A 27236-nucleotide genomic window follows, 5' to 3' on the forward strand; every position below is an offset into this window, starting at 1 on the left:
CCCAAAACACTGCAGGTATCTCATCCTGGCATGAAGTCAAACATAAAAACAAACCAATTAGACATCATGAAATAATTTGTGTGACCATGTATTGTAATTTGTTGAAACTGGCGCGCGCATGCGCACACACACACACACACACACACACACACACAAAGAAAAACAGCCAAAGAGAATCTCACTCATATAATACTATAAAGATTCTCAAAATGAAATTTTGTGTGTATCTCTCTCAAAATCTTTTTTGTCCTGCAGCTTCCCTGATATCTTATTTCCAAATTCCTAAATTTCCTCCAATTATTTTTTCCTCCTGCCTTCATTATCTTATTATATTTTTTATCATAAGAATACTTAACATAATATACACCCTCTTAACAAAATTGTAAGTGTACAATATAGTACTGTTAACTACAGTCACCGTGGTGTACAGATCTCTGTAATTTTGAACGCTCTGACTTTTCTCCATATGATCTTCCTTCTAGATCCATTTCTTGTCCATGTTTTCACCAGTAACCCTGTCCTGCCTTTTCAAAATAAGATAGTCAGATCCTTTCAGGGCATCTCAGTGTTTCAACTCATCCAGCTTTAAATTATTCACAGTAAATGTCCAGCACCCAATCTAGCAAAGATGGAATTCTTCCTAGAGAATCATATGGGAGAGGAAAGAGGTTGTGAATGTACACAAGTATTATTCATTTTGCTGTCCTACATCCCAGGAACTGGTGAAAAGAAGTTATGACATTTCATATAAGGTTTCCCTTTTCTTAGTATACTCACAATTACATGTATTTCTTTAATAACTTGAGAAACCGGTGGAATAGTGACTGCCAAAGTCACAATGATGTTTCTGGTAGTAAAAAGTGGCTGCTTAGGTCTATGACACTTAACTTTATGTTTCAGAGAAAAGAGTCAATTGACCAAAAATCAATTTGAGATCAAAATGCAGTATGCCAGGGACACCTGGGTGGCTCGGTCAGTTGAGCATCTGACTTCAGCTCAGGTCATGATCTCGCAGTTGACAAGTTCAAGCCCCACATCGGAGTCTGTGCGGACAGCTCAGAGCCTGGTATCTGCTTTGGATTCTGTGTCTCCCTCTCTCTGCCCCTTCCCCACTCATGCGCACAAGCACGCGCGCACTGTCTGTCTAAAAAATATAATAAACATTTACAAAATGCAGTATGCAATAAATCCAGTCTCACTGTTGTGGCCCCACTCATCCTATGTTTAAGTAATCTATTTGTGTGTCTGTATCTGCAGCAAATAATTTAAACACTACATTATAATTAATACTTAGGACAATGTAAATGAACCACCAACGAAGTTTACATTTTCTTCTGTATGTGTGCTATGTTTACAATGACTGGAAAATAAACAGTGCTCACAGAAACTTTCTATCTGAAAAGTTTATGTTTTAGGAATTTTACGTTAAAATTGATTATTTAGAAAATGTCAATATATAGTAAAAGCTATTGTGAATGTTCCCGAAAACTGTTTGATTCTGAAGTTTCACATCTATAACTACACACATTGTATTTAACTTACCAATTATTTCTGTAATTATTTCAGAATTGCTCAGAATTCCTTTCAGAGAACTTACAAGATGCTTTATTTTATTGACATACGAAACAGTTAAATATATATTCTGAAAGTCAAATAATGCCATTGAAATACTTCAGCAATAGAAATAATCACTTTTGGTTTGTGTATCTATAACTTCAGTGTTACAAATAGCTCAATACAGGTAATTAAGGTGAAATTCTGTCTTATCTTTCTTAAGTCTGAGAATCAATTTAACACTGAAATGATATTCTACAAAAATAATTATCTCCCAAAAATGTTTCATCAGAGTACAAGACTTTGGCATTGAAAGAGATTATAAAATAGTTTTAAAACTGCTTCATGTCAATGTTATTTACCCTACAGGAAAGTTTAGGCTTCATTTACAGTGTGCAACCATTCAAAACAGTGTAACTTTGCTAGGCTATTAAAGTAATCATCCAATATAGGAACGTATTACTGTGAAGATACCATCTGGCATAATACAGAATCTAGAGTACATGATTGGTTTTACTGTGGATTTTTAGAGAAAGTATAAAATAACATGGATAATCTGTTAAAAGGCTCTGTACAGTATTAAAAATTATCACCAGCCCAGGAGGTAAAGTAGGATATAAACACATTAAAGAATATTTCTTCTTTTTTATAGCAATTCATCCTAAACTCATGTTTGAAGTTAAGAAGGAAAAGGTCCACATGATAGGGATTTTAAAAACTGCATTTTGACACATATCACATGCTTAGCAGAATACCCACATATTTCACTGTTGTTGTTTTTTTTTTTTTTAAAGCAGATTATAGGAGAAGCTCTGGAAGTAGAGTTACCTTTTTGAGAGACACATTTACATTTATAAAGGAGGTCTCCATTTGTAAGAGTGTCTCCTTTTTGTACCAAGAAAAGGAGGAGGACTAAATTTCTAGAAACTCAATAGAGAAAACCAGACTCAAATCTGTATAACAACCATATCCTTGTTTACTGTGCTTTTCTTGATAACCTCCCATAACTGGCTCCACCTACCTTCTAATGTTGGCCGCTGTCTTCAGCTGGAAATAGTATTTATGGTGATGGCTTGGGCCATTTTGATGAGTTGTGCAGTTTTCCTGGGTATTTCCCATGTGTATTGAAAGAATACGTATTATTAAACTTCTGTTTGATTTTCTCCTGTTAATCTGTCTTTTATTACAGGAGGGTCTCCACCAAGAACCTAAAAGGGTAAAGGAAAAAATATTTTTCCTCCTCTAGAGAAGGAATAGTCATTTTATAGTTCAGTATTATCATAAACTGATTTACAAAAATGTTTAGAGATAAAACCTGTCCATAGAGAAGAAATTAAAGCAGGTACACATGGATTAAAAACTCATTTTATTTTACGTAGATCGTAAAAGTTATTTTAGACATTACAAAACTACAAATATTGAGACTAAATATCTTGCACAGATACCAGTTTCATTATTTTACAGATATTACATACCAATGTGGAAATGTTAGGGTTTGGAGCAAATGGTCAAGAAAGAATTCTTAAGATGTCTTCGGTGCAAAAGGGTGGTTTTATTAAAGCACGAGGACAGAATTGTGGGCAGAAACAGTTACACTGGAGTTGTGAGGGGTGACTGATTATATACTGGGGAGTTGGGAGGGTGTTAGGGATAGCATAAGTCTCTAAGGAATTTTGGAAGCAAGGTTTCCAGGACCTTGAGGGAGTTAGCTATTGTTAGGTAAAGGTCATTTATTATTGTCTAGGAAAGCCTTAGTCATGAAACCCTTCAGATATATATCAGTGGGCCATATGCTTGGAAGATGGTTGTTAACGTCTATCTTGAGGGGTAGAGATAATGAAAGTTTCCAAAGGAATTTTTATATGTTAAATAAGACTTACAGGATCCTGGAGGTTGGGATAATGTTAAGCTAAGATTGCCTTTGCTCTTAGCAGAGTGTCAACATGGAGGCAGCTGAACTCCCGCAGGAAGGTCATTCTTCCTATTTCAAGGACTTGTTAGTAGGTTATAAGTAGTAAGGAAATTTAATTTTTTTTTCTTTTGCCTTTGTTTCCCACATCAGTACCTTTCAACATTATGCTTTAGTATCTTGATTTGAAACTATAAAAACCCTGATATACATTAATGAAGATATTTCTTTAACCTGTTTACTTCAAATACATCTTTTTTTGTTGCTTTCAGCACACATATTCTCTGTTAAATGCACATTTTAATCACTATGAAAACAACAATTGCTTTCCATACAGTTAAGTGGCAATATTATACAATGCATATCAAACTACAATGACTGGCATTAATACTTGTAATGTTTCCAAGAATATTTTGGTCACTAGGTTGGGTTGTCATAGTCTAGATATTTGAGGACTTCTATATTCAAGACATTATTTGTTTTGCTTTTGTTCAAATACTAAATGATAGATGAGATGGATGGATGGATGGACAAGTGGATGGATGGATGAATAGACAGATGAGAGGTGGATGGATGCATAGATTGGTTGATTTTCAAAGTCTTTTATTATGCAAAAACTGTAATTGGCACACTGTCTTGAAAATGAGCATGAATCACTATGTAGAATTAGAAATTGACAAAATCCAGGGGCGCCTGGGTGGCGCAGTCGGTTAAGCCTCCGACTTCAGCTCAGGTCACGATCTCGCGGTCCGTGAGTTCGAGCCCCGCGTCCGGCTCTGGGCTGATGGCTCAGAGCCTGGAGCCTGCTTCCGATTCTGTGTCTCCCTCTCTCTCTGCCCTTCCCCCGTTCATGCTCTGTCTCTCTCTGTCTCAAAAATAAATAAACGTTAAAAAAAAAAATTGACAAAATCCTTATGTAATGTTGAACTTACAAAGTTTTATATCCCTCCTAAATTTCTGTTTATTCTTCTTGTTTTAGTTTTATTTTTCTTCCTTCTCAAAATCTCTCAACACTTATATATAAATTAAATTTTTGCTAAGCTGTATACCAGGAAAAGGCTGTTAGAATCTTGCCTCAGGCTTCTTGCAGTAAAAGAAACACAATAATAAAATGGTGCACATAAATTCTTAAAAGATGGAACAAGAAATGACTTAGAATTACATTTATTACCTTGTGTAAGTAAATGAAGTATACAGAATGTATGCATGTAATGCTCTATGTGCATTTATTTGAGTTTTAAGTGGAGAAGAAATTGCAGTTGCTGCAGTTTAAAAGAATATTTATGAGTTTGAAATCATAGTATTTCCCCTAGAAAGCAGAAGAAGGACATTATAGATGTGATGGGATTACATAATAATGGAAATCCAGCGAATTATCAGAGTCTCCCAATACAGTACTACATTGAAGCAAGGGAAAACTTAGGATGTGTATTAAGTAAAACTGCTTGGGAAACAACTCCAGTCAAAGAAGATACTAATACTGCTATTGGTTAATTGAGCGAGTAACAGTCACTGCGTTATTTGCCAAATTTGCTAATACATACCAGGTGCAGATTCTACAAATATGAATAGGCAGTAATTCTACTCCGAAGGGAGCTCAGCACCTACTCACAGAGGACATGCAAATAAATGAGTTACTGACTGCAGCAAGATGATAATATTTGAATAGATGGAATAAGATGATAATATTGGAGGAATATTGGAAATGCATACCTAGCACAGGTATTTGTCAAGCAGAGAGGAGAGTAATTTAGCAAGAATAACAGTATTTGAAAAAGTTTAGTTAGAGAAATATACAGTGTGGTGGGTTTAGAGCACTAGACTAAAGCCTAAATTAAAAGATAAGAGTAATGTGAAGGAGTCACATTCCTCTTTATGCAGAGAATATTTGAAAATTTGTTGGTTACATAGTTATTCCCAGGGACATTTAGAATTTTTTTTTAAATTTTTTTTTCAACGTTTATTATTTATTTTTGGGACAGAGAGAGACAGAGCATGAATGGGGGAGGGGCAGAGAGAGAGGGAGACACAGAATCGGAAACAGGCTCCAGGCTCTGAACCATCAGCCCAGAGCCCGACGCGGGGCTCGAACTCACGGACCGCGAGATCGTGACCTGGCTGAAGTCAGACGCTTAACCGACTGCGCCACCCAGGCGCCCCATTTAGAATTTTTAAAATATTTTTTAATTAAAAATTTTTAAAGTTTTTGAATTTATTTTGTTAGAAAGAAAGAGAGCAAATAGGGGAGAAGCAGAGAGAGAGAGAGAGAGAGAGAGAATCCCAAGCAGGCTCCACACTGTCAGCAGAGCCTGACATGGGGCCTAACTCACAAACTGTGAGATTATGACTGAGCTGAGATCAAGAGTCGGATTAACCAAATGAGCCACCCAAGCACTCCCAGAATTTTTTTTAAGAATGAAAACTTTCATCACCAAACATAGGAATAACATACAGTGGTTGGCTGCTAGGACTTTGGAATCAGAAAATTTTGCATTTCAATCTGAGTTTCACCTGTTAAAAATAGAATGAACTTTAGAAATATCTTAGCTTTTCTAAATTCACTTTCATCTTCTATAAAATGGGAATAGTAGTACTTCCTGATAAGGTTTCTAACAAGTATACATAAAATGTGCCATTAGAATATGTAAGAATTTGTAAATGTTAAGATATACCTATTATCTTGTTGTGAAGAAGATATTGAAAATATAATTTTATGTCTTTAAGTATTAATATTATCTTCTCTATTCTGTAATAAAACTTAAATTTACATAGTGATAAACTTATCATTATGTATGCTAGGATTTTTATTATATTGGGTTGTAAATGAATATAAATCTAATATGACTCTGACATCAATTTAAGTATACTCTTACCTCCAATCATAGTCTTCTACTGTCCACCATTTTTTAATTAGAATTTTGGAATTTTTTTATTTTTAAATACTTATAGATTCATAGGAAGTTGCAAAAATAGTACATCGTTAAATTTACCACATTGGTAAATGTGTGTAAGCACCACTACAATCAATATATAGTATTATTCTATCACCCAAAGATCTCCCTCATGCTATTCTGTTATAGTCACACCAACCCCCTCCCCACCCACTATCCCTAATCCTGACAACCAATAATGTGTTTTCCATCTCTATAATTTATCTCAGTAATGCTATATAAATGAAATACCTTTCATTCAGAATAATGTCTCTGAGATTTATTGAAGTCTTTGGTATTTTTCAATAGTTGAGAGCTCTCTTTGCTGAGTAGTATTCCATGGTATGGATGTACCAGTTTGCTTAACCATTCACTTATCATAGGACATTTGGATTATTTCTAGTTTTGGGGCTATCACAAATGAAATTGCTTGCAATAATAATTTACATGTTTTTGTGTAGAGATCAGTTTTCATTTCTTTTGAATAAATGCCCAGAAATAACATTTTGCTAGGGTGTATGGAATGTTTAGTTTTAGAGTTTAAGAATGTGCAAAACTATTTTCCAGTTTGTATCATTTTACAGTCCCACCAGCAATATATGACAGTTTTGTGATATACTCACTAACATTTAATATTGTCACCACTCTTTTATTTTAGCTGTTCTAACAGATGTTTACTAACACCTGGTTGTGGTCTTAATATATTTTATATCAAAATGAAATATTCTTTTTCATAGAAACATTTCATATTTCATAGAAATATTCTTTTTCAAATTTCTAAAAAGGTAAGAAACTTTTTCTTTTTTTTTTCTTTTTTTTTTTTTCAACATTTATTTATTTTTGGGACAGAGAGAGACAGAGCATGAACGGGGGAGGGGCAGAGAGAGAGGGAGACACAGAATCGGAAACAGGCTCCAGGCTCTGAGCCATCAGCCCAGAGCCTGATGCGGGGCTCGAACTCACGGACCGCGAGATCGTGACTTGGCTGAAGTCAGGACGCTTAACCGACTGCGCCACCCAGGCGCCCCAACTTTTTCTTTTTTAAATAGAGCATTTAATTGACATTTGGGAAAAAAGATATGTTTGCGATAAATTATTACAGAACTACAGAAATAGGAATAAAATTATCTATTTCAAGTTAGTTGAGCCTGGAACCAGCCTTTTGGACTAAAGTTAAAAAACATTCCACATTCCATGAGAAATTATATAATTTTATCAATGTCTCAAGAATAGCAATGACAAAAATAAAGAACTTATCTCACTTATGTGTGGAATCTAAAAAAGTCAAATAGAAGCAGGGAGTAAAAGTTTGGTTGCCAGGAATAGGGAGGCAGGGAAAATGGGCAGATGCTGACTGAAGTACACAGAGTTGTAGATACTTAGGATAAATTAGTCTAGAGATCTAATGTACAGCATGATGGTTATCGTTAATAATGCTGTGGTAGATACTGTAAATTTGCTAAGAGAATAGATTCCAGGTGCTCTCACCAACACACACACACACACCCACACGCACACACACTAATGGTGACTGTGTGAAGAAACAAATATGTTAATTAGCTTGACTATAGTAATCATTTTACTCTGTACGTGCATATCAAAATAAGCATGTTATGCTTTTTAAATATCCAATTGTTATTAAAAATAATAAAAATCATTTCTGTTATCCATTTTTACTATTCCCAGAACTCATTATCTAACTATAACTCTGAAAAAAACTACTTTTGAAAAAAATACAGAGTCATATCCCTTGGGTATGACTGTCTTAGGTCCTAGGAATTTATTCCCTAGTGACAGGTGTGAATTCTAAGGATGCCAGCTCCATATTCCCTTTTTTTTTTTAAGGTCTATATGCAAAAGATGTTAAAATAACAATTAGTTTTAGTGTAAAATGTGCTAATATAACATAATAACAGAAATAAAGTAAAACTCAGAATTTAGGTCTCTAACATCACTAACATTGAAAAATTGCATGGAACTGGAAAGTAGTTTCCTTGGTAATTTAACCAAAGTAAATCTTATCTCTAACTGAAATAGCGTGTGAGCACAGGCGCATGAACACACACACACACACTCTCTCTCTCTCTCTCTCTCTCTCTCTCTCTCCATAACATTTCCTTTGCATTTTCTTAAAAGGAACTTTTTTTTCAGAACATATGTTAGCATTTCATTTAGGGTCTTATTAAAAATGCCCTGGCATTTCTGCTTGTCTGAATAGAATTTCACTACCTCACACATCTTGAGCATTATAAAATACCGCATTAACCTTTCTAACAGAGCTTGATATGACACAGAAGATATATTTTTCCAGGAGAATGTATTATTCATTAAGTAAATAGTAGAAGCAATATGAAAGAATTGTCTGAGTACTAAAATTTAATCAAAGCAATTAAAGTCAAAGGTGTTAATATATTGCTAGACATATTAGAGTCATTAAACATTGTTGGACTTTTCCTTCAGGAATGAAATAGACTCCTACTTCAAGTACTCATCTGAACTTTTATTATATCTCATCATTTTTGTACTAACTTATGATGCTGAATTTATTCCAAGTACTTGTGCATAAGATACTGTGAATTTTACATTATTTTTCTATTGTGTCTATAGTTGATAGATCATTTCTAACTCACTATTTATTTTAGCACTGTTTTAGAGATCCACTTTAATAATATACCAGGAAATGTTTTAAGCATAAATAGAAATAATTTTATATAACCATGGCACGAATAATTTCCAGGACAAAATTATTCCACACAATGCTTTATGAGTTGATAGTGAATACTTGAATGCCAAATGCCATTTATAGAATTACACTAAAGACTTTTACTTACAGTCAAGATGAATGGGAATTATCAGTGTGAGCATCTACATTGTGTCATCCTCACACTAGATACTTGATATTCAGAATCACATTTGTTATTGTGATTATTGGCATTTGCAAATGAAACAGAATAACCTGCCCAGGAAAGTACAACTAATAAATGGCAAACACAATCTGTGAATTGAGAATATATTAAAACAATCTTGGGTAGTCATTGGCTGTAGACAATAAATGCTGTGACAGGAAATAACTAATATGTGGCAGTCAGAATACCCATACTTAAAAGTATGCTGGTTGAATAAAGCTTTTGAGTAGAATCCTCAAATGAAATGCTATTTTTTTAAAAGAGAGAAAATTAGGAAAGTATTGAAATATGCTGTTCTTATCAGACACCTGATACATGAAACCACCAGAAATATAAATAACTATCTCAACAAATTTTCTGAATACCTAATATGAACAGGCATCTGTGACTCAAATATTAATAAAATATTATGTGGGGACACACAAAGTTTAAAGCTGACCTCCTATTTTAAGCTATGCCATACATAGTTGGATGTTTTTAATTACAATGAATGGGAAACTTGAATTACTGAATGATAGAAGTCAATGCATATGATTGCTTCTATGACATATAAAACTAGTTCCCAATAGTAGGAAATACCCATTCTGCTTCCAGCTCTGTGATTTCAGAGTGAGGAATAAAGAAAATGCAGGGACTCCTGGTTCACTCTGCTGTGAATTGGCTCCACAGCTGCTCGGATTTTCAGGTTAGGCTTCCTGGTCAGAAGGTCCTGCGTGCTATCAATTATTATTATGTGTACACCTTAGACTTTTACAATGTTGCATGTTAATATATCTCAATAAAGGCTGGGGGTGGGGAGAAGGTGCAAATATTTTGTACCTGGACATTGACTCCAGTCTGATAAACTGCTTTCCAGAGATAGGTGGTGTTCTGATCCTTCAGTGCAGAAGTCTGAGCCATGTAGAGAACTATTGTTAACTCTTTTATTTCCTTTGTGACACTGAGAGAAAATTTCTTTCTTTTCTTCAACAGAAACATGAAAAATAAATGAGTATAGTTTCCAAAATAATTCAGGATGAGATTAGGTGGCTGATGCTTCTTTTGTACTTCTCATAGAAGTATATAGAGATCTTGATTAGCTTGCTTAAGAAAAATAGAAAATAATTGCGATGTGTTCATCTATTTTGCTGTTCTTTGGTGGAATATTAATTCATGGAATTAAAAGATCTCAGCCTAAGAAGGAATGTCTTATGATCTCCCATAAAAGTCATAGGAGTATATGTCAACAGTGAAGCCAATAAAAAAAAATAATAATCCATTTGAAATGAATCCATGATTCTAAATCACTCCATTGGTTCAGATCATCACTCAGCTTATTTTCAAAATTATTTTTGAAGTATTTTAATTGACTCAGTGCTATTCCTTGTAAGCCAGTTTACAGAGCCCAAATAATATGAAAATTACGTTGCTATGCAAATTATTGAATGCAAAACTGAAAACAAAAGATTTATTCCTCGAATAAATTGAATGTTGAATATAGAGTGTAGACATCCTTTTGTTACTGATTCATTTTATTTCTCAACTCTATATACTTATATAACATTTATTACTATAGCATCTAGACATCTTGACAAATGTGTCATGCCAATATAAAACACTATAATCTCTGGCCAAGCCTATGGAAAACCATATGGCATACTGAGTTAATCAAAAGCAAACACAAAAATAAATCACCCTGTGTGATCAGTCATTGAATATTATTATTAGATTATGATGGTGTGAGTTTCTCTTCTCATGTTCATCTTAAATACTAATGTAATTAAGATATGTCATGGAAATTACCAGCATTGGCTTTGGCTCATACTAAAAGATTACTACATAGTAACTAGTACTGTTAATGTAACTACCAATATGGTTACCCTTATTTGGTCAAACTCCTGATAATCTCAAATTGGGATTCAAATAAACTTCAGGAATTATTTCCTCACTATTAAATTTTAAGAAGTTTATCATTTCAGAAGATTAAACTATTTTCTTGATGTTTGACTAGAAAAGATCATTTTCCTTGACTTGGTTTCTCTAAATGCATTTTTAAAAATCATTCTTTCTTTCTTTTTTCCTCCAATAGATCCCAAATCAGCCTAAAAATATAATTAAAAGCTGTTCAATAAAAGGAATATTTATATCACCCACAAAAACAAATTTTATGGCATGTACACATATTATTAAATAATTTTGTAGTTCTCTGAACTAAAGGCAATAGAACTAAAGGTATTTGACAGTTATTGCAGGAAAAAGTGTTCTTAAGGCAGTCTTCAGATTAGTAGTGATTCCTATTTCCTTTTCTAACAATGTAAATCAAAATGAGGAAAGTAATGAGAATATGGATACATTTTACTAAAGACACAACCTGGAATATGGAAGAAGTTTGTAGGAAATGCAGAAGGAAAAAGGCTTTTCTTTTTATGCTTTTAGCCTCCACTATTACCTAGTTACAGAGACAGTGGTATGGAAGAATACTCTTAACTCTTTTCTAGGTCATTGTAGTTCATTGCAATCTTATATGAAGATATAAATATCGGAGACGCTGGGGAATGCACCAGATCCTTAGCGGAAGTTTGGCTGGCTGATTACACAATACTTTTCACATCGTTCAGTTCTTTTTTTTTTTTTATTTTTATGATATTTTTAAAGTTTATTTATTTTGAGAGAGAGAGAGCGAGAGAGAGAGCGAGCACAAGTGGGGGAGGAACAAAGAAAGAGGGAAAGAGAGAGAATCCCAAGCAGACTCCACACTGTCAGAGCAGTGCCCAATGCGGGACTTGAACTCAGGAAACGAAACGTGAGCTCATGACCTGAGCCAAAATCAAGAGTTGGGCAAAAATCAAGAGCGGGCGCTTAACTGACTCTGCCACCCAGATGTCCCCACATCTTTCAGTTCTGCTCTTCAGTCTCCCTTCAGATTGATTACAACACATGCATATACCCCTTCATCGATTGCTGAAAGAATAAAAAACACAGCCTAGAGCAACAGAGATGATTCCGATGTGATCCTGACCTTCTGAATTCCTTATTATAGTGTCAGGGGAGACAATCATGCCAACTAACCTTTCTTCATAACATTTTGTTTGATATTTTGTACTTGCTACTTTCAAACAAAATGACCGTTCTTTTATGAAAATATGGAGGGAATAGATTAAGTATATTTAATCTATAAATAATGAGTACACTTGTAATAGTTTATTAATCTGTTACCTCCATTACCTATATTACCTAGAATATACATAGTATTATACATACTTAGTATAGGTAATATATTAAGTATACTTAATATACTTAGAAATATACTAAGTATCCTAGGAAACTATTATTACTTTAATATAAGTAATAACACTTAGCATTCTAGTATTTCTTTGAGTTGTTACTCAGTATAGATTGGTTTTCTAGTAAAATGCTTTTATCAGTTACAAATCATGAGTCTTATTTCTTCTCTTCTAATATTTAGATTCCTTACTTCCTTGTGTTTTTTATCATACACAGATGACCAGGGACCCCCAGTGTTAACAGTGCTAATGAACATCTTTGTCTTTTGTTCAGTTTCAAAGAGGATGTATTAAACATTTGTTCATTAAGCCTAAGATTTCTTATTGGTTTTGGTATTATATCTAATTAGGAAAAGTCCCATTTGCCACTAATTAGCAATTTTTTTTTAAATCAAATAGTATTAAACTTTATCATATGAAGTTTCTGTAGTAATTGGTACATTGTGTGCTTTCTCCTTTAATTTATTAATGTAGTGAATTACAATGATAGTTATTTCTGATGCATAACCTTATGATGTGATTTTTAACCACATTTTATATGATTATTATTAATGATTCTCCAAACTAAAATAATTAAATATTTTCTTTTATTACTTAAGTGTACACTTGATTTTAGCTAATAAATATGCCCATTGTTCTTTCTAATATCTAAATCAAATTTTATTGGTTCATGCCACAGATAACTACTAAGGCATATTAAGTATTCGCTCTCAAGACTTGGGCTTTCAGACTGAAAAAGCCCCTTTGTTTACCTTAGATGAATGAATGAACTGGATTTGAATAATTATCAACTAGGTAAGGGGCTAGGATTGTTTCTGATGAGAGCAAATATATTTTCTCAAAAACAAGAAAATTAGATTCAAAGAGAAATGGAAGGTAATAAAGTGAAAGTTATAATGGAAAATAAGCAATAGAGATTAGTAGCAAGGAAAGTTGAAAAAAAGATTAAATACACTTTGAAAAATCAATGGATGAACATTGTTTGGGACAAAGGCTCCAAAGGTATAAGCTTGGATTTATCTTCCAAGGTTGCCCAAATCCAAGAGTAGTTGTAGCAGCTTTTAGGAACTTTGAGGGACCAAAACTTCATGGACTGTGTTGATATCAAATTATCTCTGATGTCTTTCAATGGGTAAATGAGATTATCTAAGGATAATGAAATGGTTGCTGTACAAAGGCACAATGGCATTGTAGTACATCAGAACACACTTAATTTGGCACCCCTTGACCAACTTAGCATTAAGGTATTCTTTTTTTTTTTTTTATCTTTATTTTTGAGAGAGAGAGACAGAGATAGAGACAGAGACAGAGTGTAAGCAGGGGAGGTGCAGAGAGGGAGACACAGAATCCAAAGCAGGCTCCAGGCTCTGAGCTGTCAGCACAGAGCCCAACACGGGGCTTGAACCCACAAGCTGTGAGATCATCACCTGAGCCGAAGTCAGACACTTAACCAACTGAGCCACCCAGGCACCCCTTAAGGTATTCCTTATAGTCCTTTTATTCTGTGTTTGCTGCATTCACTTTCCCCTGTGCATCTAAAAGGACCTGCCTTTGGCAAGTATTCCAAAGAATGATTAAAATAAGCAGAGGTTAGTAAGAGAGTCAATCTGAGATTCCAGTGTAAAATGATTTGTCCACGCAAAATTTGGCAAACACAATGTGGGGATCTGTGTGATTTAAAAAAAAAAATTGAAGCAACACTTTTAAAAAAGCACTATGCTAACAGAAGGAGCTGTGTCTTAACAATTTTATGTATGTTTTGCAGATATAAAGAGACAAATTTACACAGGAAAAAAACCAATGTAAATAATTACTGAGTTTCAATTAACACATGTTATTAAAGCATCCCATTTATTTATTATCTTTAGTTGGAGGATCATTAGTAAAAATTTAGAAATAAGTATGTCTGCAATTTCACAATGATTCTGCAATTTGATAGTATATAGTATAAACAATAAGAATTTTGATGCAGTAAACTTTTTATTATGCTGACTGAATTCCGAGCTTGAGATCATATTTTAGCTAACACGATTAACATAGAAAATAGTTGTATGAACAGAAAACCAAAGTTGTTTTTTTTTTTAATTTTTTTTTTTCAACGCTTATTTATTTTTGGGACAGAGAGAGACAGAGCATGAACGGGGGAGGGTCAGAGAGAGAGGGAGACACAGAATCGGAAACAGGCTCCAGGCTCTGAGCCATCAGCCCAGAGCCTGACGCGGGGCTCGAACTCACGGACCGCGAGATCGTGACCTGGCTGAAGTCGGACGCTTAACCGACTGCGCCACCCAGGCGCCCCAAAACCAAAGTTTTATATCACTCTAATTAGGTTAATTTGGTCCTTGATTACACTAGTTATATAATTGGTAATATACTCAGAAAAAAAATCACTTATTCATTCATCAAATAAGAATACAGTTTGTACTGTAGTTACATGTGGATTTGAAAGACTTAGACAGGAAGAATATTCTCTATTAAATGCCTTATGTTTAAGATACACTATTTCAGAACTATTCTTTGTACCATCAGTATTGCCAACTATGGAAATACAGTAGCCACTCCCCTAATTCAATGTCTGAATACTTCATTTCCTCTCCTTTACAAACATTATATATTTTAGCCTTTTTGACTCCTTCCGTATGCCTCAATCCTAAATCAAACATAATGAAATAATAGAAATCCGAATACCACTAGAGTCAGTGAAGACATTCTCCTGTATTCATTGCCATATTAAAATACAGTTTTCTGTTAGAAAATTAAGTCAGTTGTTCAATGCGTTGAAATAGAAGATGAAAGATTGTTCTCTTCTAAGATATACAATTTAGTATTTTTCTGTGTTTTAGCCAACGATATGTAATGATTGTGTTCCTGTCTTGGGAAATCAATTTTGACACTCATTCACACTTTTTTTAATGTCAATTTTTCAAGGGACTCGTAGTCTCAAAATGTGCTGTATTAGTGTCATGATTAGTAATCCTCAGTCAAATCAAAAGTGAAATTTCATATATATTATATGTTCTTAAGACTCTCCTGGTTACCTTCTTTCAGAATTGGGCTCATGTGCGTTCTGTTGGAGATCGGAAATGTGATTAATACCAGGTTAATGTTTTCTAGAAATACTCAATGGATTCATGAGATCACCATAAGCAAGGGAGATGAGGGAGTTGTTAGGATTGTAAGAAACCTCATGGTCTATATCTTTGTGGTACTTACATAATATTTATGGAACGTTATCTAAACGCTGTACTCTGACTTTCTGATGATTTTGGAAAACAGGTCTCAATACACACAATATTTCAGAAGCCAAATCTTTTGTTTCCCAAGCCTAACACCAAAGTTCTATTTTTTTTCCTCAAAATTCTATTTCTTTATAATTAAGTGAAATCTCAGGAAACGTAAAGATGATATCTTTCAGAAACAGAGTTGAGTTACATGTTCGTTTCTTTCTTAGGGCAGAGGAGAGGAGTTTCTCTATTAAAATGTACATAGTTTTGTTTATAAATTTAAAAACTCAGCAATACTCTATGTCTTATATTCTACTTGTTCCAAACTTGAGGTTTTTTTATTTTGTTTTGTTTTGTTTTCCAATGTTGCAAGATTAAATAGCATCATTAAGTTGGTATGGGGGAATTTCAACAAAGATAGAATGTAAATTATTTGACCATTTCAATTGCTTTATCTATAAGATGGGCTTAATAATAAAACTAAATTCAGTAATGTTTTGTTAGGGTTAAATGGCCAATGGATATAGTTAATAAATATTAGTTATAAGATTATAAATTTGAAGATAAAACACTTTTAATATTTATGAAGTTAGGAAACTATCTACAATAACACCATCACTTCTGACACCAATTGTGAATTCAAGAGTCCTCAAAACAACCACTCTGACACAAAATACAACCCTTAATTTGTCAGAAGGACTCACCGAACTCACTGAAAGTTGTTAAACTCACATTTATAGTTTATTTCAGTGAAAGGATACAGATCAAAATCAACCAAAAGAAGAGATGTCTGAGGCAGAGGCCAGGGAAATGATGTGCACATGGAGATTCCAGTTGTCCTCTCCTGGTAGTCATGGACAATGCTAACTCTCCTGGCAGTGATGTTTGGCAACCTTACAGAATAATGCCAACCAGGGTAGCTCTCTGGAGCTTTGCTTTTCAGATCCTTCACTGAGTCTCTGTCATGTAAACATGGTTGACTACCCATGTGGCTAACTTTAGTCTCCAGCCCCTCTGGAGGTAGAACTAATTTTGAAAGACCCAAAGCCTCCATCATAAATCACATTTTTAGATTATCTAGCGTGGCCCTTGGCCCTTAGCTAAACAAAGACACTTTTATCAGGCAAGACATTCCAAGGATTTAGAGATTACCTCTCAGGAGCTAAAGGCAAAGGCCAGACTTCTCTTTGGGCAAGGATAGTACATTACTATACACTAGTGAAATTCTTAATGCTAATGTCAGTATTTCAAACAGAGGTTCAAATGTATAGATAAAATACAACTGCCCATTCTGTAAAATAGTTAATGGTATATTGTTTATTGTTAGGTTTGACATTGAGGTAAACACTGTTTGTGTTTTTTAGAAGCAAAATGTCAATTGTGCATTAAAATGGTTTCTGTTTTGGTGTACAACTAGCTAAAATTTTATTTGCCCAGCAGATAGCAATTGACCTTCTTCAAATTATAGATAAACTATATAATTGCTTTTTTGTTTTTATTTATAATAAATGTTTTAGCATTTTAATTAACATGTTGGCTAATCTTAAATTTTTTTTCAGTCTGTCTCTGTTAAGTTTCAGTTATTGATTTTTATCAATAAGATGCAAAATGTGCTTTTTAAAAAGTAACACTGTTGGCATAAATGCAGAGTACTAATTTACATATTGTTTTGAAAGAAGTAACCTTTCTTTTTAATCATTTAGTCTCAGATATGGTGTGTGACTATACAACAAGTATTTTTGTGCATTCATTTCAATCATTATGATAATAAGCTTAAAGAGATAAAAGCTGTTCTATTCCTTATTCTGCATTGTTAAGCCTGTGCAAGTGTTTCAATTACCATAATTCTGAAAATTTTTATGGCTTAAAATTCTAAGGTAATATATTCCCTTTCTTGTATTCAATTTCATTTTTTTTTTTGTATTCAGTCTAAAATACCTGACAGCTGCCTTTGAATATGTTTTGTAGGTATTTGAAAGGAATAAAGTGTGGGATAAGACTGAAGAAAGACTAGAACAAAGTTAATTCTGACAACCCATTTTGTGATGGGAAAGAATAAGTATTTTTGCGTATTATATGGTACTTTGATAAAAATAGCATGAATCTACAGTAAAACTTCTTTTTTTAAAGGTTTTGGGAGTTTTCTTGTTTTAATTTCACATTGAATTTAACTGCCTCTGAATATGCTTGGTAACTACTTGGTCAGTAAACATTTATAAAAATTTATTGATCGGAATCTACTAGGTCCTAAATATCTAGTAGTAAAGATTATAGAAATAGTTTTCAATGTCTGGTACCTAGAGTCTAATAGGAGCAGATCTCAAATAACCTGGTAAGAATGAGCCACATATATAGCTAAAAAATATTGTATAGTTCCAAGTTTCAGATTCTAAAGATTTTATTTTGCCAACCTTTCTAATATTAAGTCTTTATGTTTGAAAGTTTTTTTTCTCAGGCTCTTACAATTTTTAGTACAAACCTTTGCCATCTAGTTTGGAGCTATGAGCCATGGTTAGTAGATGCTTTTTATCTTACTCATTAAAAATCATGTAGCCTTAACATAACCTAGAGAGAACGTTATAGCTGTCTCTTTCCCCTCTTCAAATCACCAGATTTGAATATTTTCCAATTTTCTCTTGCTCAGTAAGCAGTACCGTTATCCACCCACTTTTCAAGTCTAAAATCTCTAAATTATCTCTAATTCTTCTCTACACATTACTCAACATATCCAAAGAATAGACAAGTTTTCCAGAATGCATCTGTTTGCCTCTATTTGTCTCTACCAGAAATGGTGTTCCTAATTCACTTCTCTATATTTTTCATGGACAATGAATGTCTCATTGACTATGGAGGCTTAGGCATTAATTTTGATCTCTGGAAACAATGACAACCTGAATTCCTTCTTGTGGCTTCGAATGACAAGCCTAGCCAAGTATATCTACCATTAACTTAATTTTTTTTTTCTGGAGGTTCAAAAATATTTGGAATAAATGGAAGATTGAAAAAGTTAAGATAAAAGCAAAAAAACAAACTTTAAAGTTCGATATGAAATTGTATCACTGGAATCCAATGTATGGCACTGTATTTAGTAGACTCATAAATATCAAATGTTTAAAAAGATATCTTTCATAATTTTGAATTTGTGTATGTAATTCTAGATTATTAACTATTTAAAATTTTTTTTTCAATGTTTATTTATTTTTGGGACAGAGAGAGACAGAGCATGAACGGGGGAGGGGCAGAGAGAGAGGGAGACACAGAATCGCAAACAGGCTCCAGGCTCTGAGCCATCAGCCCAGAGCCTGATGCGGGGCTCGAACTCACGGACCGCGAGATCGTGACCTGGCTGAAGTCGGAGGCTTAACCGACTGCGCCACCCAGGCGCCCCGATTATTAACTATTTAAACAGACCAAATATACTTACATACAATATATGATATATAATGCATATATGTTAAATAAAATATTAAAAATTTTAAAATGGGAGAAATGAAAGAGACCTCCACCTCATAAAACACTAATATTTATTGATGGCATATTATGTGTATATCTCTATTTTTTTTTTTTAAGGGAGAGAATACATGTGTGCATGCCTCCAGGTGGGGGAGGGGCAGAGAGAGAGACAGAAATAGAAAGAGAGGGAATTTTAAGGGGGCTCCACGCTCAGTGCAGAGCCTATCACAGGCCTCGATCCTACAACCCTAGGATTATGATCTGAGCTGAAATCAAGAGTCAATTGCTCAACCTACTGAGCCATCCCTGCACCCCTCTCCTTAGTTTATTCTTTTTTTTTTAATTTTTTTAAAATTTATTCATTTTTTTGAGAGACAGAGACAGAGCGTGAGTGGGGAAGGGGCAGAGAAAGAGAGAGAAGGAGACACAGAATCTGAAGCAGACTCCAGGCTGTCAGCACACAGCTGGACACGGGGCTCGAACCCATGAACTGTGAGATCATGACCTGAGCTGAAGTCAGACGCTTAACCAACTGAACCACCCAGGCACCCCTCCTTAGTTTATTCTTTTTTAAATTCTTTTTTTTCAATGTTTATTTTTTTTTGGGACAGAGAGAGACAGAGCATGAACGGGGGAGGGGCAGAGAGAGAGGGAGACACAGAATCGGAAACAGGCTCCAGGCTCTGAGCCATCAGCCCAGAGCACGACGCGGGGCTCGAACTCACGGACCGCGAGATCGTGACCTGGCTGAAGTCGGACGCTTAACCGACTGCGCCACCCAGGCGCCCCACCTTAGTTTATTCTTTTTTTTTTTTTTTTTAATTTTTTTTTTCTTTCAACCTTTATTCATTTTTTGGGACAGAGAGAGACAGAGCATGAACGGGGGAGGGGCAGAGAGAGAGGGAGACACAGAATCGGAAACAGGCCGAGTACTCTACACATTCAGAGAAACTTCTCTAGTAACGAACTATAGAAATGATCCCTGAAAGTATAGTCTTCACCTTAGTTTATTCTTAATGAGATTTCTTCTAACTTATGACAGAAGAAAATTGGAAATGCTACAAATTGGGTAAGACAGTTGGAAGAACAATAGTAGTAACATTAAAAATAGGCACTAATTATAGAAGTCTAAGCTGAAGGGAATTTAGTAGCATGAGAATTAATTAGCTGCCTGGGGAATCTGTAAATAATGTGTGGTCATCTTTGTATTGACATCTATGTAGTAGCTCTAGAATGTGCCAAGAACATAAATGGGCATGATGAAATAATCTCTATGGAACTCAACTTCCAACACTAGTATCAAAATTACATAGTAATATATGATAATAAATAAATATTATAGTGACTCCATTTAATGCTACTTGAAATATCCACTTGTTAATGGGCAAAAATAACATAGGGAGTGGATAACTTTTCTATTTCAACTTTACCACCTCCTAATCATGTGAGTCTAAACAAATATCATTGTTACCTAAACCTCCCAGGTCTGTGTTTTCTTTATCCACTAATTAGAGCTAGACATTCCTGCTCTTTGTGGTTCACAGATTATTATAAAAACCACAACTAACACATTAAAATTACTTTTATTAAGTACAGTATAATTACGTATATAAAATATTATTATAAAATGCTTTTAAATGCAGTAATATGGTTTCCTCTCAATTCAAGTAAACACTAGTTTACAAGTATGCATAAAATTGAATTAACTAACTACAAATACAGAATAATACCTTATTCCCAACATTACCTATCCATTAAACAGATGCCTGTATAAATATGCACAGTTATTTTTTGATAATCAACTCCCATTATTTTTCTTCCAAAGCAGATTTGCCTTACTTAACCCTAGCCCTGGAGGAAGGGCTAGAGGAAGAATGATAAAATTGCTAATAGTTCAGTCAATATATTTAGAACTGCTTCTATTATAATCTTGTGTCTGTATTTAATTGGTTTTTTAATGTAGGCAAGTTATTTACAAATATATTTGATGGAGGTGAAAAGTATCTTTTTTTGTGTGTTGCTGTTTCTAAGGGTTAAATGCATTTTTATATAACATTTTATATTATGTCGTCATTATGACTGCTACATGAAAATGTTTAGCACATTAGTCCATTACAGTTGTTTTTTTATATTATTGTAGCGTAAAATAAGATAATATAAAATGCCTAGTATTTGCTCAAAAATAATAGCTATTGGTATTCTATTACTATAGAACACAAACTGTGCAATCTGAGATTATGTCCTAGATTAAAAGAAAAAGTAATTTTGATCCAAATTATGAGACTAGGGCAATCATATGGATAGATACTCCATAAATTTGAGTTTTGCTGTACCATTTATCATGTACACTAAGTAATGTTTTCAGTATAAAGAACAATTTAAAGATTCAATTTTTTTTCAAAAACAACTGTTTACTTGTGTTAGTACTCATTTAAGTCAGTGTTCTACTGACATGTTTTTTCAAGAAGTAATTATCACTACTCCTCAGGGATCACATTTAAACTAACTTACTTGTGTTGAAATATCAAGAACAAAAGCCTGAAGTCTTATTCATATGGGGAAGAAAAAAACTATCCTCCATCAAATGTACAAACAGAACATAAACTCATGCATATTTAATTTTTCTTCTTTAGGCATTAACAAATATCCCATCTTTAGAATATTTTACTTACTTAGCACAGATGTGGAGCCAATATCAGAAACAGAAAAGATTACTGATTATAACTTCTTATGGGCAAGATCATGTCTTAACCATGTCTTTCCTTTATATCCTAGCATAATGCCTGGGACAGAGTAGGTAACGGAATATGTTTATTGGATAAATAAATTTTGACAAGGAATAAAGTTGATTTATATCATAAAATATCAAAAGATGCATAAATTACTCAAAGCATATGTTATTATATTTTTTTGTCAATAATATGAGAAACTCTGACATTATTAAAGTTTTGTTCTCATGCTTTTGTGAATCATTTTTCCCAGTTAAGATCATGAATCAAAAGGGGTGTATTTTTGTTGAATCAACTTGAGCACGTGTTTTTTTTTGTTTTTCATTTCAGACAAGCCCAGGAAGCTTACATATTTACTAAATGCTTACCTGAATAAACCCACATCCCTTCCAGAATCACACAGGAATCCATTTTGATTTTTTTTACAGGTTGCAAGATATTTTGTTAGTTAGCAATTTTTTAAAGCTGGTTCAGTAATACCATTAGTAAAATTTAGTTAGACTTTTCAAAGAGTGATAAAGTTGCACTGTCCAACCTTTTGTGCTTGAGTCTATGAAAAATTAAATAATAGGAAAGTAAACAGAAATATACATATGAAATGTGTGAATAGAGAAAAACTTTTAAATATGTGAATGTTTCAAAATAGAATAGTTTTCTTTTACCTTTTGAAGCATATTTAAATTTGGGCACCTGGGTGGATCAGTAGGTTAAGCATCTGACTTCTGACTTCGGTCATGATCTTGCGGCTAGTGAGTTCTGGACCCACATCAGGCTCTGTGCTAACAACTCAGAGCGTGGAGCCTGTTTAGGATTCTGTGGTTCCCTCTCTCTCTTCCCCTCCCTCACTTGCACTCTCTCTCAAAATTCTAAATAAGACATTTAAAACAAAATTTAAACAAAGAAACATATTAAACAAGCACATTTATAATATGTATTTAAAATTTATGTTTAGGATAACTTTTTACATATGAAATATGTTGATCATACCTTTACGTATTTAGTGAAAAACCTAAAATTATTTTATCAAAATAAATTGGAAGAATTTATTTTTAAGTAGTTTTAAATTTAATATAATAAGTTTTCATTTATTTTAAGCACAGAATATTTCCATATCAGATATTGAGTACCACTGATTTACTTAGGAACTTAGTTACAACTGGATTCTGTTCTTATTAATACCCACATTTAAAAAAAATTGGGGCACCTGGATGACTCAGTTGGTTAAGTGTCAACTCTTGATTTCAGCTCAGGTCATGATCGCTCACAGTTCATGGAATAGAGCCCTGCGTCGGGCTCTGCACTTGGGGTTCTCTCTCTCTCTCTCTCTCCTTTCCTCTCTCTCTGCCCCACCCCAGCTCTCAGTCTCTCTTAAAATAAATAAACAAACTAGAAAAACAATTATTTCTGTTATATTTTAATAGCCAATAAATAAATATAGCTCACAGTTTTAATTATTCATTATTAACTTTTGGAATAGACCAGCCACTTTTTAGAGGGAAAAATTAATTCTCTAATTTTTAATATTATATTAAAATATTAATATTTTTAAATATGTCTAATATTCTCATAATGCGTTTATGACATTTCTTTATCTCATTGGTCTCACAGATTCCACTGAGTTAAGTAATAATGTATTCAAATAAAACTTATTGATTTTTCCAGGTATTTAGCTCTCCCCTAGATTCTCGCTCATTGATTACTTTAATCTAAGTAAATCTTGCAAAAGATTTTAAGATCCCATAAAAATATTAAAAGGATGTTAGTTATCACAGTTATCAAAGTATTTTTATTAATATTTTAAAGATAATGAAATCATCGAATTATTTAGTTCTGAAACTATTTCTAATATATGACTGTTTCTTAAAAGTTCATTTGGGAATTACTGGAGTTAGAGACTGATAAGGAGTGTGTTATTGTTTCTTTTTATTGAATTTTTATGTTTTATATTTGTATTAGTGAGTTATATGTTTTAAATTTCAGGATGACTGTTAACTTAGCCTTATTAGTTTCTTTAAATTATTGTGTAAACTAATGTGGCTACATGATAATGGCAATGAAAGTAGCTTTATTTACCATTCAGCATGGCATAGCTGTGTGGCCAGACTCACCTTAGCTGTCACTGTATAGGCAATGGAAATAATTCAAGTCTTAGAGTAAAAGCACTGTGTTAATCACTACATTATGTCTCATTTTCAAAAATTAATTGGGCTTTATTTGTGATGAATTGCCATTAGTGACATAATAAGGGGAATCAATGGCAGTACTATAAACTATAGTATGAGATGATGATAGTCTAACCTGGGGTAAAAAAGTTGGATGGAGAGGACCACAAAGGAAGATCCTGTCTTACTGATTGTAGAAGTGATGACTCCTTGATTCTGAAGCCTAGGACAAAAGATTAATTGATAGCATAGTGGTTTGATTGGGGTTTTGGTATTACCCTTCATCATTTCATACTTGTTTAATATCAGATTTTCTTATTTCAAGAAAAATATTGTAAAAGTTGATGCTAATTTAAGGAATTTGGGGAATGAGGCTGGTGAAGTTTGCTTCTGAAAACAGTAGTCTAGAGAGTTCCTCTTTCCATGGCCTCTTAGAACCACAGAATTTAAACATAACTGTACATATAATCTGGAAAACAATGCTTAATGGCATGTCATGAGTACACATATTATACACCTTTCTTAGTTCTATGCAATACCATTCCTCTTAAACTTATAAAAATGAAGCTCTATCATTTTTGTTTTTAATATGTGGCTAAAGCAACTAACTATGATCTAGAGCTAAGATTGCCTTTCTTGGATGGCATGTGATTACCACTGCTACACTATTCCCTGCTTGGAATCCAATACGTGGCATGTAGGTGTTCTGATATTCTAGTTTTACCTGTGACAATGAAGAAGCCTGTTGTGGGTTGTTAGGTGATGACTTAGCAGTGTTAGCAACTGGTCTTTGAATGTTCTTTTAATCTTATTTTGAAAGAAATGCAAAAATGGGGAAGATGCTTATAGAGGATACTATATAAAGTCTTCATGAAGGAAGTAGGTCTTAAGTAAAATTAAATGAAAATAAAATTTAATTTAGTATCCTGTATTATCCCCAGGATGTGTCCATGGCTTATCTAGGCAAAGTTAGGTGCTCCTTCTCTGCTAAACTTTGGAAAAACAGCCTTGATGAATATTGGAAGCCTGAGTTGCAAAGTTCCAACTTAGCATATTTATTATTAGCAATAAATTTTATTCACTTATAGGCCAATACCAATGTGGGACTAGAAAATAACAGTCTGTAAAAGTGTTTATGGAAAACTTTCTATTTATATCTGAATTCACTTATACAACCCTCTCATCACTTTTTCTCCTTCAAGTGTTAATGACTTCCTCATGACCATTGTCTTTGTTCACATATCTGTTATTCCTGTTCAGCTTTTCATGAGCCTTTAGAATAAATAAATTTTAAGGCATTCCCTTAAATAGCATTCTGCTATTTATTTGTAATGTAGAAATAATGTATTCACAGAGATGCCAATAGCAGCAGTTAAGAGAAGTATCTTATTGTTAAAGATGACCTTCAATTTACATTTGAACAAATTTGAAAGATGAGCCAAACAGTCTTTGAGACTGCCTTCCTCACACACAATATGACTTTTCCTGTCTGGGGAATATGAACTATGATCTACGGTGTATGATCATGTTCATTGGAAGTCTAATACTGGAAAATATTGTTGACCTGCTAGAAAATATCAAGGCTTCTCCCTTAGAATTCAAAGTCAATTTTGGCCAATTTTCTTTAATGTGAGTCTTTCCTATGAACTGAGCACTTATGTGTGTCTATTCCTCTTGATAGCTCACGGGAGCCTCACCAAACTCCCAACAATGCACCTAACTCTGCCCCTAAGGCAATTGTATTCATATTTTATATTTCTTATCACATTTGTTATTTTTGTACTGTGTTCTCCACATATTTATGAGGCTATGGGATGAACCCTTATGCTTCTTATATTATGCTTTTTTTTCTTTATGTATTTAAATGGTGGATTTTACAAGGCAATAAAAATGGGTTCATTACTTTTGAGGTGTTCTTAAAGCTATACTGAGAGATATAATCCTATAAGTTACAGATTTATTGATTGTTAACTACAGAATTGTGGATAAAGTGAATATTCACATACCTGATTCTTAGCAGTGAATATTTAAAAAGGACACATTAACACAAAATAGACAACTCTTGATGCATTTGAAAAAGATTTGTATACTGCCTTTGACCTTATTGTCTTCAAATGCATTTCTGATTAGTTTCTTGGTTCTAGAGTGGCTTAATGTGCTTTAACAACCAGAATTTTTTTCTGAATTCTAGAATCCCCTTGGAAAAGGAGAAATCATATTTGAAACAGCATGCCATTCATTTAAATTGTCATAATAAATATAACAATATTTACATTCCTTTCATAGCATAAAACTAATTTATTTAATGTGTACTAAAAGACTAGCTTGTTTTATTTTGTTTAACCCTTATAAAAACAAACTGTGTAAACATAAATGCATTTTGACTATAGGCCCAGGGAAATAGTTCTCAGTATTTATGACTATTCATTTCTTACTCTTGCCCTCTTGCCTTCTAATTCAACAGGTTTTCATTCTATAACTTTTACTTTTTGGTTAAAGCTGTGTCTTCATTATATGAATGAAATTACCATTATATAATGAAATATTTTAATAGATTTGCTTAAATTTGCTTAAATTTTATATAATGATTATGTTTCTGTGATTATAATATTTTAAGTCAGATTATTACCCTTACAGCATAGTTAACATATGCTCTTGTCCCTTAAGAGTTTTTTTTAAATTTTGTGTATAAATTTCCCAGGTTGGTAGAGCAATATTATTTATGTTCAATTATTTTTGGAAAGACAATATGATTTTTCATATGTAATACGCCTAAAAGAGTGCTTAAAGTAGAAAACAAGACTAAAATGGCTAAGGATTATTTCATGTGTACATTTTGAAGTAATTTTCCAGAAAATTGATTAAATTATTTTAATTCATGTAATTGTCTGTGTGTGTGTGTGTGTGTGTGTGTGTGTGTGTGTGTTTGTAAAAGTTCTATTTTTATTGATTTCTCGCTGCATTTTTTTTGCTGGGCACAATCCTTATTTTTTCTCTGCTTTTATAATTGGTATGTTGAACACACTAAAGAAAAGTAGGAAATTGGACAACTCAGTGCCATAAAATTTATGAATTTAAACCTCATCTTGGTCTTCAGTAGGTTTGT

General features: G+C 33.4%; 1 protein-coding gene and 1 pseudogene across 1 annotated transcript in view; one reads left to right on the forward strand and one right to left on the reverse strand.

Annotated features, from left to right (window-relative positions):
* ZNF804A (zinc finger protein 804A) overlaps positions 1-27236 on the forward strand; it is a 289446-nt gene that overhangs the window by 99431 nt on the left and 162779 nt on the right.
* Positions 20164-20237, reverse strand: LOC123600079 (annotated as a pseudogene).

Source organism: Leopardus geoffroyi, chromosome C1 (genome assembly GCF_018350155.1).
Source record: "Leopardus geoffroyi isolate Oge1 chromosome C1, O.geoffroyi_Oge1_pat1.0, whole genome shotgun sequence".
Taxonomy (NCBI): Eukaryota; Metazoa; Chordata; class Mammalia; order Carnivora; family Felidae; genus Leopardus; species Leopardus geoffroyi.